The sequence below is a fragment of the Canis lupus genome, chromosome 19, assembly GCF_011100685.1.
Source record: "Canis lupus familiaris isolate Mischka breed German Shepherd chromosome 19, alternate assembly UU_Cfam_GSD_1.0, whole genome shotgun sequence".
Classification (NCBI taxonomy): domain Eukaryota; kingdom Metazoa; phylum Chordata; class Mammalia; order Carnivora; family Canidae; genus Canis; species Canis lupus.
Window position 1 is genome coordinate 37,745,414 of NC_049240.1, and position 19,307 is coordinate 37,764,720.

Genomic DNA, 19,307 nt, shown 5'->3' on the forward strand with positions numbered 1-19,307 from the left:
ACCACACACAACCATCCTAGATGATCTCTTTACCTGTGTGCCTTCCCATTCACATTCTAAACTCCTTGAGGTCAAGAACCATTTTTTTTTTTTTTTGTCTTTGCATTTCCAGCCTCTGAGACAGGGCCTGGAATTTAGCATTATTTAGAAGCACATTAAGTTGCCAGTTTTGCCACTCAAACATGGCCATATATCAGCAACTTCATAAGCTTCAATTTAATCATTATAAGCAATAAATAATGAATGGAAAAATAAAACACAGGCCAACACATACTTAAGGGCATCAGGGAAAGGAATTGAAGAGAAGAAAACCTACATCTACTGAGATTCTGATGCAGAAGGTCTGGCGTGGGACCCAGGATCCTACCTTATAGCTAGAATCACAGATAATCTTATGCAGAGGATGCATGGACCATTGTGCAATAAACACTGCTCTTGGGGACACAAAGGGAGTAGGAAGTGCTTCTGGTCAATTAGGAGGAGACAAGAAACAAGCCTGCCTCCCACCCCTTTCCATACTAATCATCCTCCTCCCACCCAGAACCAGCTGTGCAAGCCAGACTCAGAGAGCCCAGGACAGCTTGGATGACTGTCCTCATCCAGCCTGCTGCTACATATGCTTTTCTCAAAGATACTTTGTCCTTTAGAAAGCCACCAACAGCTTTTTGACTGTTGCACAATAATGCCTCCCCTGCATCCCTCTCCTAGTCTGCACTGTGCATGCACAGAGTGGGATCATTTAGCTCCTGCATCCTTGATTTGTGCCTCTTTTAGGAAAAGATTTCTGTTAATGTGCTCAGAGACAAAAGCACCAAAGGTCACTGTGTTCTTTGTTCAGGTGGCCTGAAGGACTGAGAACACTGGGGATGTTTGGACAGATTTCATCCGGTTGTGATTAATTAGTGCCCACACTTGACAGGCTAGGGAAGTTCACCACAGTGGTTCCCACAGGACATGCACCGTGTCTTCACCACGGAACAGTGAAAAGCAGGTGAGAAGATGATCTCCACAACTAAATGGGAGGAAATAACCCTGTAAAGAAGGCTGCAGGCTCACCAGATGTAAACTCCTTGATGCCATCTTCTGAGGAGTACTAAAGGTGAAGGTTTATTCAGTAGAACTCAGAGACACAAATCCTCTGTGGCCATGCATCGCAAATTCAGGTGTCATGAGTGACGGGCATGTTGTGCTAATGACTGTACTCCTTACAACTTCTGCGGTGCTCTGAGCCAGGCATTACTCATGAGGAATGACATATTAAACTCATCATGTTATGTCACCAGACATAGCATGCAGTGTCATGTAGTAGCAACATACTAGCCGTTATGTATATTTTCTTGGGTTTTGGCTTCCCTGAAAAATACTGAAAAAAAATGATGTATGTAACTTAGGCATGAAGGGAAGAAAAATGTTATTAGCAGAAAATGACAAATACGATATGCCTACAAAAAAAATCATATGTTAAAATGAAAGAAAAAAAAGGATCTGTGTACTTATGTTTAGAGCAGAGAAATATTGCTCTAATATGCCAATTATGTAAGGAAAATACAAGGGAGAAGAAAGAAACTTGACCCTCTGAAAAATTCTGAAAATTGTAATGAGACCACCAAAATCTGACATTCATTCGTCCATTCACTCAACTGCACATCTGTCCATCCACCTACTCAGTAAACATTGACTTAATGCCAACTATGTTCAGGTTCTATCATAAACAGTTGAAATGTGATCAGATGCAAAACTTATACTAAGTCTGTGTGCTCATAGAGCTTAAATTCTTTTGGGGGAGACAGACCAAAACACGTAAGTTTATAATCTAAATTCATGTAGTCAGAAGCAGTGGCATATGTCCAACAAGCTTTGGTGAGGGAGCGCTTGATTTGTGGCATTTGTCGTAGTATAAATACTCCTACTTGGGACAATCTCAAACTACCAATGAGATGTCACAATCAATGTGACAATGTGATGTGCACAATCAGGACTATAAAGCAGCAGTATAAAGCCCCCTCCAGCTCACACCTGGATATGACATGAAGAAACAAATTGTGTTAGTGGCCAGCTATTTCAGGAAAGGGTGAATCTTTTAGGCAAGTGGTTGGAATAACTCTTGGGCTAATGACATTTGAGCAGTGACCTAAATGAAGAGGAAAGAAGCCATGAAATTATGAAGTAAAGAATTGGAGGAGTAGGGCAAAAATAGTAAGCACAGAGGCAGGAAATATATCTTGTATGTCTGAGGTACAGAAAGGCCACCATGTGAGGAGAGGTAGACAGGGGCTAGATCATCTATGGCTGTGTCAGAATTGGGAGGAATTTGAACTCTTTATGTGAGAAGTAGGAATTCAATGAAGAGTTCTGAGCAGGCAGTGATATGACCTGATTTGCCTTTTTTAAAGAATCAGTCTGGCTGCTGAGAAACGAACACAGAAAGAGCACACTGCAGTAAAAGTGCCCCCTGCAAAGGTGAAGACGTGATGACCATAGAGGAAGGTACCTAGGTAAGAATGAAGGGCTCAGAGTGGAGTGGTAGAGGTCAAAGTTGGACGAAACACTCAGGTTTGGAATATAATTGATAGGTAAATCTACTGGAAGTCACTGACAGATTGGATAAGAGAGGAGGTGGTATGTCAAAAGTGACCTCGAGAATTACTGAAACTTAGCTGCTAGGTGAATAACAGGCTTAGCTACCCTGTGGGGTCATTAGCTGAAATGAAGAACACTGAGACAAGAGCAGGTGTATGGGGGAAAAACCACAAATTCAGTTTTGGTCATTTTAGGTGAGAGTTATTGACATACGAGTGGAGACGTCAAGTAGGCAGCAGGTTATACAAAAGTCAGGGGAGAGGTCAGGAATGGAGATACAAATTTGGAGGTCACCTACTCTAGATGATCTTAGTGATTGTGCCACTGAAGCATCACTTGAGAACCACTTTCTTAGAATGACAGGCACTTGGCCTTTAAGGAGCCTCCAGGGAGGAGGAATCTGTTAAGGGGAGATGTGAGAAGCACAGACCAAAAATCTCTCCCCTGTTAACAATTCATGTTCCTGAAGTTACAGAAATTAAGGAATATTCCATGTCCAGAATGACCCTGTTAAAATTCATATTTAGGGGCACCTGGGTGGTGCGGTGGTTGAGCATCTGCCTTCAGCTCAGTCGTGATCCTGGGGTCCTGGTATCAAGTCCCACCACATCAGGCTCCCTCCGGGGAGCCTGCTCCTCCCTCTGCCTATATCTGCCTCTCTCTGTGTGTCTCTCATGAATAGATAAAATCTTTTATAAAAATCCGTATTCAGGCTTATTAACAAACTTAAAAGAGACTTCTTACCTATCAACTAGAGAACTGGATATTTTGATGTTCTGGAGGTGGAGCACTGGTTCTCAACCCTGGCTACACATTATCCTCACCGCGGAGCTTTGAAAACTCTTAATACCTAGGTCCCACACCAAGTAACTCTAATTCAATTGTGGCATGGCGGTAGATGGTGTGACTTTATTTTTAAAGAAGCTGAACAAGAGATAGGAAAGGCAGTGATAGAACCAAAGACATCTGGGTGGAGAAAAAAGGATGTGGTCTGAGAGTGGTGATGTGCGATGTGCACAGTCAGGGTCACCTGGTGATTCTGAAGGTGGTCCAGGATGTGGCATGGGAGTTGAGATGAAGTAAACCAAAAAGATCACTGGGGATAAAGAAAGTGAAGTAACTGAAGGCAGGCAGGGTTTTGGAAACCCTGGAAAATCCCTGGGAACTTTGGAGTATGAGGCTTGCCTTCTTCAGGTTCTACATAAAAGTGGAATCATGGAATGTTTGTCTGTGTTTGGCTTTTTTCTTTTTTAAGGGAAGGAGAGAGAGAGGTGGAGGTGCAGAGGGAGATGGAGAGAGAGAGAGAGAATCTCAAGCATGCTCCATGCCCAGCACAGAGCCAGACACAGGGCTCCATCTCACAACCTGAGATCATGACCTGAGCTGAAATCACGAGTCAGACACTTAACAGACTGAGCCACCCAGGCGCCCCTGTGTCTGGCTTATTTCACTTAGCAAAACGTCCTCCAGTCCATCCACATTGTTGCAAATGGCAGGATTTCCTTGAAATTTGCTGAGAAGGTAGACCTCTAGTGCGTACACACACAGGATTTGTATTTGCCAATTATGCCTCCATAAAGCTAAAAAAAAAAAAGAGAGAGTCCATTCAAAGTTTCAAACAAGTGCCTTTTGGAACATAACAACTTGGTAAGCAGAAGCCCATTCTTACATAAAGTTTTGTTTGAAAAATACTGTTTAGAAATCATTCCAGTATCTAAATCCCCATCCATTTATTTTATTGATCTACCTAGTGTGACAAAACACAAAGGCTATATTTCAGGTTAGAGTGTGAGAGTAGTTCTCGGAAGCCTTGAAGAACAACATTACAGCCCTACTGCGCCAGTAGCAAGTCACTTCTCCACCTTCCCAAATGCCCACTGCTGCACGGAGGACACTGCATGCTGTACTGCAATTTGTATTCTCTCAATCATGAGAAATACAGGCCCTAAGATTGCTAAAAGCAAAGATACTTCTTTCTCTGACTCCTGCCACCTTAGTATTGTTAAAAAAAAAAAAAAAAAAATCGACAACAATCTCCTGATGACGGCTAATGAGTGAAGTTCAATGTCCAACAAAGGCGATTCATCTTATCAAGACTGTAACCTCCTGCCCAACCAAAAACGATTTACAAGAAATAAAAAGATGCATAACAAAGAGGAGCTAAATTTTAGAAAATCTCTGCAGATTCATAAGCAAATAAAAAATAAGTAAATACCAAAATATTTCTTGTGAGATGTTTTTCAGGTCTGGTGGCTTTCGCTTGTTCTGAGTAATATAAAATATGCTCTCCCCAAAATAACTCTCAAGCACATTTTTTTTCCAAAAGCATTTTATTTTGAGCACATATCCTTTTCTACCTCTTATTGCTTAATCTAAAAATGTCCTCTCAACTCTCTCCTTTCGACTGCTTTCCCTCTATCCAAAAAAAAAAAAAAAAAAAAAAAAAAAAAAAAAAAAAAAACCCACCAAAAAACAAAAAACAAAACCACAGGAAAAGGCATATTTTAATTACTTGTAGGTGGTAAATTCAAACCCTGTTATCACCATTCTGTGGCCTTTGGTTTAAGGAGAAGTCATCTTATTTCCTCAGAAAGCAGTGAAGAGACCATAGCGTGATGAATGATTTTGCTTTTCCTGGCACCATTCTGACTACCCTTGGAAGACCAAGAGGAAAAGCATGTTGGAAGGGAAGCCCTAATTCCCCCCTGTGTGTTCTTCTTCTAGTTCTTCTCCTGGTAGAAATCTCCGAGAACAGAAAGAGATCAGATGTTCAGAGTCAACTGCTGCCTTTGCATTTTAAGTGTCTCTTGAATCCGTTCACTTCTTTCCAGTGCCACCATACTATTTTGCCTTCCACTCTTGCACGGTTTCCAGAACTAGCCTCCCCTCTTAATCTCACGTTTCCAACTGGACTAGCTCTTATCTTCTCAGCAACCAGAATAAATTTAACTTTTTTCATTCTGAAAAAAATGAAACCTTACAAGAAGTGCAAAATTAGAACACAGAGTTCCTTGTGCCCTTCATTTAGCTTTCCCAATGATAACATTTTATGTGACCATAAACACAACATCTAGAAAATGAATGTTGGTCAGTACCATTCTCTAAATTCGGGGTGATCCTTTAAAAATGCCAGCCTGGTCATGCCAACTCTCCACTCTTTCCTAAACCTATCACTGGCTTCCCATCAACTCTTACAAGGATTAAAATTCTTAAACTGGCCTGTAAATTGTGTGATTATCATTCCAGTTTAGCCAGGACAGACCCAGTTCTCACATGTAGTGCCAACTAACTGTTCCATTTAGCATTTTATTGTTTTTTTAAAATTATTTACTTATTTATTTATTTTTAAGATTTTATTTATTTATTCATGAGAGATACACAGAGAGATAGAGAAAGAGGCAGAGACACAGGCAGAGGGAGAAGCAGGCCCCATGCAGGCAGCCCGACGTGGGACTTGATCTCAGGACTCCAGGATCACGCCCAGGGCCAAAGGCAGGCTCTAAACGACTGAGCCACCCAGGGATCCCCTCCATTTAGCATTTTAGTATGCTGAAAAGTATGACAGTTTGGATGGTAAATTATGTGGTCAAGTCACTCAGTTCTGTGTCTGGTCAGCCTGTGGAGACCTCCAGCTTTTGTCTTGTGCCACTCCACTTCTGGCTCCTGAGCCTCTGTGACACAGACCTTTTTTAAATTCCTAGGATAGGAGGCAGGATGTAAAATGTTTCCTCCTGCCACAGGACCCTTGCCTGTTCCCATCTCCATTTGCCTGGATGGCTCCTACTTCTACCAGCTCAGCTAACTCACCACTCCACCTCCAGACTAGGTCACATTTCTCTATTAAATGCCCTCACCATGCCCTGGACCTCTCCTCTGAATTATTTATCACAGTCATAATTTGACATTTGTTTCCACAAATAGAGTAAGCTGTAAGAAGGCAGGGAGCGTATCTGCACAATATCATATCCCCAGAACCAGCAGGAGCTTCCTGCATGGGAGGTGATTACCTTGCAGCTGAGGACTCAATGTATCAAAGCTCACCTCACAGCTTCCTGAGCAACACAAGCAAAGTGGTTAATGGCTTTAGGAAAAAAGCAAAAGCAAAAATCTCTTGCATTACCTTTGCAGGTTGCTGCCCATGTGGCTCATTTAGTCATTTAAAAACTCAGCTTTAGGGCAGCCTGGGTGGCTCAGCGGTTTAGCGCCGCCTTTAGCCCAGGGCCTGGTCCTGGAGACCTGGGATCGAGTCCCACGTCGGGCCCCCAGCATGGAGCCTGCTTCTCCCTCTGCCTGTGTCTCTGCCTCTCTCTGTGTGTCTCTCATGAATAAATAAATAAAAATAAAATGGAAATAAAAACTCAGCTTTGGAATGAGATAGACCCAGGTTTAAAACTTGGTGTTCATATGCTGAGGAACTTTATGCTAGCAATTTAACTTTGTTGAGCCTTAATTTTTTCCATATGTAAATAGCAGTAGTTCTAATAATGATACGAAAGTCATCTACTCTACAATGACAATTATAATTATCATAATGTGATAATTATATAATTATAACAATTATTAGGTATATAATAATAATTATTATAAATAATAATAGTCATCACACTTTTGTGAAGGTTGAATGAAAAAATGCACAATGCTTAATAGTCAGGCATTATTAAGTGAACGTGAACTCTATTATAAAGTTGTTTTAAGTGTATCATTTCCCCTGTGTCAAGATGATTTCCTTGTTTCATAGAAGACATGCAGGGAGGACTTAATGATCCTCACCTGGCACTGCCTCCCCATCACCTGTTCCCCTTTGGTCTCCTCCGGCTCAGACATGCAGTGCTATCCTTGGTTATCCAAGCCCAGGCCAAACCTGCCATCTTCTTTGACTCTTCCCTTACCTCCACCACACACCAAATCCATCAAGAATGCTGGTCGCTTCCTCTTTGAAATACACGCAGAACCCTGCTGCTCCCCACTGCACCTGCCACCGCCCACCATCCCGACCTCCCCAGATGACTCCATCAGCCTCCAAACAGGTCTCCCTGCCTCTGCCCTTGCCCAGCAGAGCAGTCAGAGGGACACCATTAAATTCCAAGTCATGGCAGGTTATTTTCCTGCCTCAAACTCTTCAAGGCTTCCAGGGACCCCATGGAATAAAGTACGACATGCTTCATGAAACCTCTGCCCTCTCTTGTATTCCCTCTGGCTCATTCCTCCCTCTTTCAGATCTTTTCTCAAAGAGAGTCTTCCCCAAACACCCTACTTAAAGCCCACAAGCTCAACACTCTATCCACTCCCCGCTTTTGTTTCTTCACAGCACTCACTTTCTATACTTTTTGCTTATTTATTTTCTTTATAATCTGTCTTTCCCACTACAATGGCAGGTCCATGATGGTAGGGAGTTTTGTCTCCTCTGTCCCTGCTCTCTCCCTAGCATCTAACACTGTGCCTGACCTGTATTAGGTGCTCAGTGAATATATCTTGAATGAGTATACAGGTGAATAAATGAATGAATGAGGCACCACTGTTCCCAGGCAAGAGCTGTCTCAGACACAATTTGGCATAAATTACAAGGCACAGACTAAAACCGCAAATCCGCTTCAAGTGTGTTGGGCACGGCTCTAGGAAGAGGAGGAAGGTTAGGGTGCACCTAAGCACATGCTGATGCATGGCTCAGGGACAGGCCAGCCTTAGCAGGGACGCTCATAGTACCTTGGTAGTAGCAGTGCCTGCCTTATCACTTTGGGGCTGCCGAGTGGCTGAGTGTAGGATGAGGGTGGGTGTTCTCCACCCATAAAAAGGGAAGCAAGTGTTCACATTCAGACCATGATCCGATGTGACGGGCCCACCAGGGATTTAGGTGGATTGCCCAAACTCGGGGAGATACCGGACACAGAAGACTCTGGCTAGAAATCCCACTGGCTTGGGGGCCAAAATGAGGCAGTTTTTTACTAGCCAAATTAATTTCCCTTCGTCAATATGTATGGGATTTCCAGAAGAACATGTGCTGAGAAACTGTCTCAAGATCCATTGTCCAGATGTTGGCAAAATACAAGCCAAAAAAAGAAATATTTAAAGTCGACTGCCTGTCTTGTGACTCCACAGCTTTTTGCCAAACAAACAGGCTTGTCTTGCTAGAAGCTCCAGACTGAGCCAAGGCTCTGGGTGGACCGGCTCTAAAAGAAACCTTGGGCTGTATTCAAACAAACTTGGACCAAGCAAAGGACACTGAATTCTCAATTAGAATGCAGCTATTCACAAACTCAAGGGAATTGAACTTTGCTATGAAAAATATCCAAGGGCTGTAGTACTGAGATCTTGAAAAATCAGCCTACAAATGTGAAGTGTGAATTATGTACTCCCGTCAGCAAAAGGCAGGAAGCAGTTGCAAAAAGAACAAACTGGAATATTACCTAATATTCTAAGAGAGAAGATATTCCCACAGTCTTTAAGGCTCAAAGGCAACCCACAGACATTCTAGTCCAGGTATCCCAAATCTCTCTTCCCTGGACTTGAGCACAGTCTCTCTGAAAGTTGCCAGACACATCCGGGCATTTGCGATGACTGTTCTCACACCTCATTGAATAATCAATTCTTCCTTATGCTCAGTATGTAATACTTAACCTCGGGCCTTTTCATTACTTGTTCAAACTCCCTTCCTCACTCAAGTATTTGGGCTCCCTTGATATCATCATTACACATCAGGCTGGGGTAAAGAACAAAATCTCCAGAAGTTCTGGCCTGGGAATTCTCAGCAGTTGGTCTGAAACATCAACTAATAGACAAGAAAGTTCTTTTTTTTTTTTTTTTGACAACAAAGTTCTATAGAAGATAACTGAATCATCACCTCACTTATTAATGCTAAAAGCAATATGATGGTGCCGGCCTTCTGATTTCTAACAGAATACCTCTACCAACATTAGAAGGGCAGACAAAATAAGTTAGCTTCTAGTTTTTCTGGTGTGAGTGCAAAACTGCATATAACTGCATATAACAATATTGAGATATTATAGCTCTCCAGGTAACACATCCTAAAATCTTAGAAAACAATGCTTGGTCAAAAGAGTGCCCATGTATATAAGGCATATGATAAGACAACCTGAAGAGGCCACTTTAAGTGACCAGAGTATTAACTACATATATTCTATCTAGCTTCTATAATGATGTCATTATCTTAGATGAAAAATAAAATCATTCTGGGTGGCTAACATGGTGTACAATAAAATATTTACAGTTCTTAATATTTGTACTTAAAATAATTGCTTGAGGCCTTCACACAGAATCAAAATTAAACATTTAATAGCTCATTGACCTTTAAGGTTTATCACTCCTAAAACTGTGGATAAGTGAAAATAGATATTTTATTCAAATGAAATCATAATATTTTTGTAGCTTAAATTTTTTCTCTAGCTCAATTTGGTAATAGTGTGGCACTTTACTTTACATGAGTCATTATGAGGCTATCTTAAACTGTAGTCATTGCCCTAAAGAAAATGTTTATGGCCTGACTGGGATAATTATATTCTCCTATTAAATATCACTCCTCCAGGGCTAGTTATTGTTGAGTACAAATGTGCCACTTTATATGCAAATAAAATGTACTGAGATGTGAATAAAAAGTTCTGCATATATCTACTCACAAATCATCTTATTATGATTCATATTAACAGATAGAACTTCTCAAGATGTGAGATGCTAATATCACATATAAGAGGCAATTCTTTCCTTGAATTTTTGCTTTCAACATGTTTAGATACAGCTGGAAATATTTGCTTTTCTCACAGCGATCGCAGATTGGGGTTTGCATTCTGCGTTGTATCTTGAGTCAAAAGATTGTACAGTCCTGTGATTACTCATTACCAAAACTTGTTTTCTTTTTTCCTCCTGACCTTGACTTCTCTTCAATCCGTTTCTCACATACCCATACACCTAAAAAAACCTCAGGATACCTCAGAGTCCAGAGTTTCTAAGAAAGTTTCTTAAATCCATCTTAGCAAAGCAGAGAACTCCCAGAAATGTTACACAGAGTATAGTCATCTCATGGCCACATATTTGCATTTCCTCTTTAAAAAAAAAATCTATATTCCTTGAATTGGATCTTTGAGCAAAAATATCATGGTAAAAGCCATGAGCAATGTTTTTGTATCTCAAATCCCATCTCAGACTTGTGTCTTGTATTTTTATTAGGCACCTCTCATCGTGCTATGAAACAACTATTTTTTAAAAAACTAGGTTATGTGTATTTTGTCCCTATATGTGCAGAGTTAACAATATAAGATAAATACTGAGTAAGTAAGGAAGGAACAAAATAAAGCATTTCATCACCATTTTTAACACTTTCCCTGAAGCTTTGCTGTCCTTGCCTGGAACTGTCAAAGGAATATGGGAAGCCCAGTGGTATGAATGCCAAGGATGGAACTCTGATTTTTCTGGCCAATGTATTGAACTCCCAGAGTCAAAGGATCATTTAGCCAAAGAAAAAAATGTAGGTGAGGACATTTCAGGGCTGTATCACCAGATCAAGACATTGAACATTTGGGAATTTAATTACTTATGTTGAAATGTGGGGAAAGCCCTATTTCCCACAAACTAGAAAGTCTTTTATCCAGGAGTCAAAACTAAATATTTATACTTCTTGAGAAATACCTAAAATTTTATGATTGAATTTATAGTCTATTATACTTCTTAAATTAGGGCCTAGGGATAACAGGAGAAATCAGAAGGTCAGTATTTACATTGGGAGCCTGGGTGGCTCAGTCGGTTAAGCATCTGCTTTCAGCTCAGGTAATGATTTCAGGGTCCCTGGATTGAGCCCCTCATCGGGCTTCTCCCTCTCCCTTTGCTCCTTCCACTGCTCATGCTCTCTGCCTCTCTCTCTCAAATAAATAAAATCTTATTTTAAAAAAAGTTAGTATTCGCATTAAATTAAAGAAGGTAAGGAGGCCTTTATGCAAATTTCTAGAGAATCCAGAAATCTATGTTCTTTGTCCACATTTCTTCTCACATGATTCAAGGACAATTGGTAGACAGCTGGAAAATGCCAAGGAACTGAGTGTCTTGATCAACCTGAAAAGCAAGACTTGCATAAATGGCATGATGGGATATATTTGCTAGATTGCAATTTCCACAAGGGCAAGGTTCCTTCTACTTTGCACATTACTGCTTTATTCTTGCTCAGAATAGTTCCTGTCACCTAGTAAGCCCTAAAAAATGTTTGACAGAGTGCTCACTTCGGCTGCACATATACTAAAATTAGAATGATACAGAGAAGATTAGCATGGCCCCTGCACAAGGATGGCATATAAATTTGTGAAGGTTCCATATTAAGAAAAAAAAAAAAAAGAAAAAAAGAAAAAAAAATGTTTGACAGAGAGATTTAAAAATGAGTACACGATTTCCCACCTCTAGATACTGAACTAGGTCTTGTCCATTCTTCCCAAATTGTAGTCACCCAAAACTTATTCCTAATAGTTGAACCATGCATACACACACACACACACACACACACACACACACGTAGGTTTATGTGAAAATACTTTTTTTCTTATAGTCTTTAAAATAAAATATATTCTTAAGTGTTCATAATCATTTAGATATTCTGCTCCGAAGCAGAGAAATGGACTAAATCTATCCTAAAAATGAAAATAGTTTCTATAGTACAATATTAAATTGATTTAAGAAACATTTTAATGTTAATAGGACATGGCTAAAATCATCCTCAAAATAATTAATGTAAGTAAAGATCTTCATGGTTAGAGAGGGCACAACTGGGGCAGCACGGAGCTTTTCCTTGCTCCTTGATATTTGAGACAATGGGGTTAGATCACTGGAAAAGTTTGTGCTTCAGAAATGACCTCTTTATCAATCTTCCTGTTTGGAGTCTGTTCCCTGCCTCATTCCACTCTCTAGCATGGAGCTGGGCTTCTATCTAAAATGCAAATTGGGTCCTGTCCCTAGCTTGCTCAAAACACATCAGTACTTCAGTAGCTCCTATCTTTTTAAGAGCAACTGTTTTTGGCCATTTGCTTATCATAAAAGGCCTGACTTTAATAGTGTCCCTCCTATGGATCCAAGCCCATTTCCCTGCCCCTCCTGGCCTGAAGCTCTGATAACACCAAAGTGGTAGTTGTTACCTCACTGAACATACTGCATTAGTTCACACCTCTGGACCTTTGCTCATACCATTTCTGTCGTGAGCTGTGCTTTCCTCCCCTTTCTTCACCTTGTTGACACTTTCTCCCTTTAAGATGCATCAAGTCTTCTGTAAAGGATTCTTGGTTACATGCCCTTCTGTTATAGTCTAATATAAGCCTGAGCCTATCACGGTATCTGTTAAGTTACACTGAAATTAACCAACCACATGTTTGTTTCCAGCTCTACATTCTAAGTATTTCCATTTTGCGAACCAAAGTCAACTTTTGGCTTCTAGCACCTGTTGTGAAGTCAGAGGCATAGTACCAGTGGAATTAATGTGTACTGCACCAAATTGAGTATGTGACATCATCTTGCTCTTCTGCACATCCACACTGCCTCGTCTTTCAATGTGCTGTTGTAGCCTGGGAGTTTCCAGAAATCATCATCCTTTTTTCTTATATGAATTGATTAATTAAGCTACTAATACATTTCATGTAGGGCAGCAGCATTTTATAAATGGGTGCTAACAAAAACTAAATTACTGACACTGATCTATTAGTAAATAACATTATATTGAGGACTCAGATGGGAAATATACCCAAGCATAAGTTAGCTATACATGCTAACACTTTTTTTTACATGCTAATACTTAAAAAAAAATCATTATTTAAATTGCAAAGAATGTTTGCATTGAACCATATCAGTTACATTGTATAGTAACTAAACTTGATATTATTTGCATGCCTGGAGTCTTCTACAGATTTTTTTTTTAAATATAAGAGAGTAAGCAAGTTTTATAAATTCAAAAAATAATTATAAAGTCATCTCTCCATGTCAATCTAGTATGACAACATATTGCCTAGAGAGATCTTACGGTTGTGATAAACCCAGAAAAAAATATAATAGAAATGCTAACATTCCTTTAACAATGGTGTTTCTAGCTGGCACCTCCTATTATCAATAAGTATTGTGGTCCCCAGCCTCCAATTTCCAGACAAGGCAGTGACTGAAACAGTATTCTCCAAAGCACAAAGCAGGCAATCTTTTTTGTCCTTCGTGCATATTTCACATCTTAGAACTTCCCCCTTCAATCTTCCCATGTGCCACCTACCCACACATCCATCCACTGTATATCACTAGTCTTTACAATTTCTTCTGAGTTTAGTTTTGTTACTATGCTGAAATCTCACGCATAATTATGGGGAGTTGCTATGGAGATTTTGTGTGATTTGTCATGAAGAAAATCTATTGTGTTTGAGATAATTCTCCATACTAATGACTCAGGTATCCATTTCCCCTCATATTTTCTTTGGGATTATAACCAACTGCATATATTTGAATATATAGAAGCAAAAGTCATTTTATAAATAACACAACCAGAAAAGTTATTGAATTCACTAAGATGAAGCACTTTAGTACAGCCAGGCCAATTTCTCATGATTTAGGAACAACTTCCATTATGGTACTTTTCTGAATACCAGCTGATTCTTGCCTGCATCATTTTGGAAGAGATCCCACAGAAGCTCTTTTACAATTACATCTCTTGGAATTCTATCACTAATTGTATGATACATATTTTGGCTTTACCATCACTTAGAAAATATAATTTTGGAAAACTATGAAACTGTGTTAAATTAAGGACAAATATAGTAAACTTATTAAAAATCATTTATTTGTCCTTTTATGTGAAGACATTTTGGAGGTGGGAGCTAAGGGTAAAACTACTTGACATTAGTCAAAAGCAATTCAGACTAATGACTGGAATCTGAACAATAGAAAGCAAATTTCACACCACCCCAAAAGGTTATGATTTTATCTTTCTCATCCCATCTCCCACCACCAGCCCCAGACAAAAGAAGTCCTGAAATATCACATCGATTATCATTAGACAACTCACATAAATCTCTCTTCTGGCTTCTAGATTGGCAAAGCTGATTTCAGGATCATGATCTTTGGAGAGGAACCTTCCTAAGTTAGCTATAGGTGGAAGAGAATTTTGATGAATCCAGCAGTTTGCCATCAGGAGAGTAGCATCTCAAGGATAAATAGAGAAGTTAGAGAAGTCAAATTTCGAATCAAAGGAAGACTAATTATAGAAACAATTCCTAGGCAACACTTTGTCTAAAAACATAACCAAGTTACTAATTTCCCAAACAACCAGTTCTGGAAAGGACAGGACACATGATCTTCACTCAGGGTAATTTGACACCATGGGTACCCAGACAGAAACCCAAATAGGAGCTTCTAGAAATAACAAGGAGGCAAGAGGGAGGGTGAATGGCTGGAGGGACCAAATGAGATGCTCTGGGACAGGTGAGATCAGATCCAATGCTTGTGTGGTCCATTTAAAGGTAGAACTGATAATCTTTTGTATAAATCAGGGCCGGTGAGTAACCTATAAATGAGGCAAAGAGGAGAAAGAACAGAAAAGAATGAGAGGAAGGTAGAGGAAAAGATAAACATCACGAGGGGCACCTGGGTGGCTCGGTCAGTTAAGCACCTGACTTTTGGCTTCAGTTCAAATCATGGTCTCAGTGTTGTGAGATCCAGCCCCCTGTCAGGCTTGGTGCTCAGCCGGGAGTCTGCTTGAGATATTCTCTCTCTCTCTCTCTCTCTCTAATAAAAAAATAAACATACAAATCTTAAAAAAAAAAAAAGCATGAACCTGCCTATTCCCAGAGTATGATAAATGAAGGGTAAAAAGGAAGCCATGTAAGCAGCTGTGGCAAAGAGGAATTTAGGTGCCCTGAGAAAGGACTTCAGATCAGTCAAGCACCAGGTGAGCCTGGACAGCAAGGGGCTCTTTTCATTGCCCTGATGGTAATGCAGTGAAGACTCTTCTTCCCAGAGTCTGAGAACTGTCCATGCGGGATGCGCCACTTAGTATTTTTAAAGTACTAGAGCAGGTGACAGGTCAGACCGTGGGGGATTGTTCTCTGTGTCCCAATTAATCAGAAGAGAGAAGTGTTTCCAGAAACAGTAGACAATTGGGCATGGAGGAAAACAGGAGAGAGCTTTTGTAAGAATGTGAACAGAAAATAAATCCAATCTCAAAAGGCTGCTGTGTGGAAGATCATGGCAAATCAAATTTAAGCTGGGAAAGAATTCAGCCTCAGAAACTGGAGCTAATAAATGCTTTGAGGGTCTTCATGGAAGATAAAAATTACCAGTTTAGAGGGAGGATTCAGAACCATCTTGCAAATGGCAGGCATGACAAAGCAACAGTCAACCCCAAGCAGCAGACAGGGGCCTGCTGTGGCCCTTCAGACTTCAGAGGAAAACGGGGTCCTGTCACTTGGCTAACCAGGGCTGTGGGCCTTTTCTGGGAGTATGTATCTGAGGTGAGAGGGAGAGCCTCACCCACTGCACAACCAACACAGATAGGCCGCTCTTAATTCAGGTAGAGCAATGAGAAAAGCAGAGACACTGGCAGTGAGACCTCTGGTGGCTTTAAAACTCAGCAAAGAACATGAAAGAATCTGAGAATGCAAGCAGTCATGTCCAGTTCAAGAATGTGTAGAAGAGGAAAGAGGATCATTTGGGGAGCAAACAGCTTAAAGTTTAGAAAAAGTCAAGAGGATTTGGTTGTCTCAGCCAAGAGGCCTTAAGCAGAGCAGCAAACAGAGATTCAGGATTTCCTCAATATCCAAAGTCCTCTTTTTAGGGACCCACAAAATTTTAATAAATACTTTTAAACATTTTATCTCATTTTAGTGGCATAAAAATGAACATTAAGGGTATTCTGAAAGTATTAATAATTAACATCTTATCAAATATTGCCATGTGGTCCAGAATCTTCTTTGTACTTTTGTCGACAATGACCTTATTAAAAGCTAATATAAAAAGAACAGAGGTAGACCTAATGGGATAATCCTCCTGTAAATAAAGGCAAAAACAATGTATTTACATGTGAAACTAACAAACAGTATGTAGCTTGAAGGGTGGAAATTGGAAAGACAAGTCAGACGTCTTCCATCACAAGACTGTACAAGGCAGCCAAATGCAAAAGAACCCCGTCCTAATAGAAAAGACCACAGAAGCAAGGTACAGGTCTAGCAAATGTTTCAGCAAAATAGCACCATCTGCCATTCAACTCATGAATTTTATTTGGTTCTGTAATTAAAGGAGACTAATAAGCATCAGGATGTGCGGAAGGAAAGACCACAATAAAAACAGTGTCAAAAAGTCCAGGGCAAGCCATGGCTTACAAAACCTGGTGAAATCCACAGGGTATTAGGTTGCAACTCTGTTTAGAGTCAGATGAGAAAAAGGATGGAATGGACTTACTGCTTGATGCTGATATAGAAGCCAGGGAGAAAGTAGGATCATTCAATTCTCGTATTGCTTCCCCCTTTGCTATCAAAGCAAATGATCTCCGAGTTGAAAAGAAGAGGAAAACTTGAAGCCCAAGATAAGTGAAGAGATCCCAAGGGAGATCAGCAAGCTCCTCTGTGTAAATCCAAGTCTCAACAGTAAATTAGGATAATAAATGGACTCCAGATGGGACGTGGAGGCACTGTTGGCGATCTTTGGGGAGTTATGACAAGTCAGAGAGGCTCATAGTAAGGGCAGGAAAATGTGTTTATTTTTTTAAGAACATTTCAGAATTTTTTTTTCAAAGTCAAAGGAAAAAGGTACATATAGGAACCACAAATCAGGCTTTCTAGGCTGATCCCCCTTCAAAAAATAATTTCTAGAATGCAATGTTCTAAGAGTGTGTTAATGGGGCACCTGGGTGGCTCACTTGGCTGAGCGTCTGACTCTTGGTTTGGGCTCAGGTCATGATGCTGGGGTGGTGGGATCAGAGCACCGAGTCCGGCTCCCATTCAATGGGGAGTCAGCTTGAAGATACTCTTCCTCTGCCTCTTCCCCCCACCCCCACTGGCATGTGCACGCTCTCACCCCTTCTCTAAAATAAATAAATGGATCTTTAAAAAAATAAAAGATAGTATATAACAATTAGAAATAAAACCAATGGCCCCTCCGAGGTACAGGGGCTCCCTAAGAACAGCTCCCATTCATATCTTTTTGGAAAAAGGCAACAAGACTGAGAGGCAAAGCGAATCTGAATGTCTGCTGAGTGTTTAATAAAGTATTGCTTGATGACCAAGAAGCAGGACACAGAAAAGGGAACTAGATGATTGTTTCTGCAAAGTGAAGCCACAGATGCATATTGCAGCGTCCTCTGCCTCATACCTGTGCTGAGATCATGTGGCTGAACTTCAAGAAGTGCCTGGGCTTGGTGTCAGAAATTTAAAGCTGAGTAACTGCTTCACCTCTGATGAGTGCAAGGCCCCACTTATCCCGGGCACCGCCCGTTTCTGCAAGTCAAGCTTTACTGGAACACAATGGCATGTATCTGTTTGCCTGTCGTCTGTGGCTGCTTTGGCGTGTCAGTGGCAGAGGACAAGAGCAGCAGTGAAGACCCTACAGCCCACAAAGCTAACAGATGTACCACGGAGCCCCTTACAGAGAAAGTTTGTCAACCCCCTCGTGAGCCACAGAAGCCAGGATGGAGCATAACCTCTTGATACTCATTTTCATCCCCACATTCGTAGAGTCATAGTAGCAAATGCTTCTAGGGCTATGTAAGGGAATAATGTATGCAAAAGCTCTTCTCGGACTGAAATGTGCTATCCACACAGAAGGCACATGTTTTTATGAGCTCTCTGCTTCTTCAAAGATTAATAGCAGGGCTTTGCACATTAAAGACTTGCCAATCTCCAGTACATAGGAGATCCCCAAAATACTGGATGGGCTTTTAGGTGAATGAATGGATGGATGGATAGAAGAATGGCTGGCTGGCTGGATGAATGGTACTAGTAATTACATCTTATTTGGCAGTGACTAGGTGCCAAGGAGCTGTTTGGAACACAATAGCTTGTTTTATCCTTGTAACAGACTTGGTGCATTATTTACATTTTACTGCTGAGTAGAGGAAAAGAAATTTGGACAGTCACAATATCAGAAGCAACAGCCAGTATGTATAAAGCACTTACAATGTCCCGGTCACTGTGCTAAGTGCTTGGTAAATGTTACTTAACTGAATCCCCTCAGCTCCCTCATGAAGCAGGTATTAGCAGCAGCAGCAGCAGCATCTGACACTTAGAGATGAGAAGACGGAGGCCCAACAAAGCTAAGTAATTTCTCAAAGTCACAACACCTGGCAGGCGGCAAAACTAAAGTTTAAACCCTTGTCTTCCTGACTCTTATGCTCCAACCATGATATGCTGGGGCAACCAATTTACACTAATAAGCCTAAGTTTATTGAGAATAAACATCAGGTCTTACTAGAATGACTTAAAAATGAACCCACTTGAAGGCTCATTTCAAAAGGAACCTAGAAGCAGATCCTATGCAAATTGTTTTTGAAAAACTTTTTATTTTGAACTAACTTTGGACTTAGAGAAGAATGGCAAAAATAGTACAGAATTCCCATTATATTCCTCATCCAGCTTCCCCTGATATTAAGATACAGTATGAATACAGCACGGTGGGAAGAACCAGACAATTAATATGGGTATAATACTAGTACCTAAAGAGCTTGCTCCAGTTTCACCAGTTTTTCCACCAATGCCCTTCTTCTGTGCCTGGACCCCATC

General features: G+C 40.6%; 1 protein-coding gene and 1 non-coding gene across 10 annotated transcripts in view; one reads left to right on the forward strand and one right to left on the reverse strand.

Annotated features, from left to right (window-relative positions):
- Positions 1-19,307, reverse strand: part of NCKAP5 (NCK associated protein 5) — a 973,837-nt gene that overhangs the window by 651,342 nt on the left and 303,188 nt on the right. The window lies entirely within an intron of this gene.
- LOC119864537 lies at positions 11,794-11,899 on the forward strand. Its single transcript, XR_005374365.1, has one exon. It is a non-coding gene; the product is annotated as a U6 spliceosomal RNA (small nuclear RNA).